Here is a 1,169-nt window from a genome sequence, read left to right on the forward strand (position 1 = left end):
AAGATTTGTTCCATTTTTATCTTTAGATGGGATATAAATGCTAAAAGACAGTGAGATAACATGCTATCTGATGAGGATAGGAGAAATCCTAAGATGCAACCTCAAGCCATGCATCAAAAGAAACAACAACTTCAGAGAAAATAGTGTGACATAGGAAAATGGGAGATCATGGTGCTCAGAAACTAGAGTTATCTGGGTGACCAGAACTTGTTCGGTGTCACATAAAGATGGAGTTTACTTTAGGAATATTTTAGGAAGGGTGTTAATTTACATACAGTTGGGTTAAAGAATTAGGGAAGATTTAGTGATACAGGTTAAGAGAATATTTCATAGAGAAGATAGCATGTTTATGACAGAGAGGAATGGAAAGCAAACGATAAATAGTGAGGAATAAATTGCTAATTTTTGTTCTGGTTTAGAGTGTGGAATGGGATAATATTGGATGAAAGAAGATTATTGCTATATAGTATCAATATACAGAAAGTTCCTAAGCCAATTACTGGGTTAAAAGTGGATGTGTAAGTTACCCTTAAATTTTCAGCTGAACTATTCTATTTAATATAAAATCATGTTGAAGGGGAAACTCTGCTGAGTGTAGAACTGCAGTCCCCAGTCCCCGAGCAGTGGACTGGTATCAGTTCGTGGCCTGTTAGGAATTGGGCGACACAGCAGGAGGTGAGCAGCAGGAGCGAGAGAAGCTTCCTCTGTATTTACAGTTGCTCCTCATCGCTCTCATCACCACATAAGCTCCACCTCCTTCAGATCAGTGGGGGGTGGGGGCCATTAGATTCCCATAGGAGCAGGAACCCTACTGTAAACCGCACATGCGAGGGATCTAGGTTGCGTGTTCCTCACGAGAATCTAACGCCTGATGATCTGAGGTGGAGCTGAGGCAATGATGCTAGCGCTGGGGAGCGCCTGCAAATACAGATTATCATTAGCAGAGAGGTTTGACTGCACAGACACCATAATAAATCACTTGCTTGCAGATTCATATCAAAACCCTATCAGTGAGTGGCAAGTGACAATGTAATAATAGAAATAAAGTGCACAATAAATGTAATGCACTTGAATCATTACAAAACCAACCCCACCCCCACTCCCCATTCGTGGAAAAATTGTCTTCCATGAAACCAGTCCCTGGTGCCAAAAAGGTTGGAGACCACTGG

Source organism: Propithecus coquereli, unplaced genomic scaffold (assembly GCF_000956105.1).
Source record: "Propithecus coquereli isolate 6110/MARCELLA unplaced genomic scaffold, Pcoq_1.0 Scaffold8, whole genome shotgun sequence".
Taxonomy (NCBI): Eukaryota; Metazoa; Chordata; class Mammalia; order Primates; family Indriidae; genus Propithecus; species Propithecus coquereli.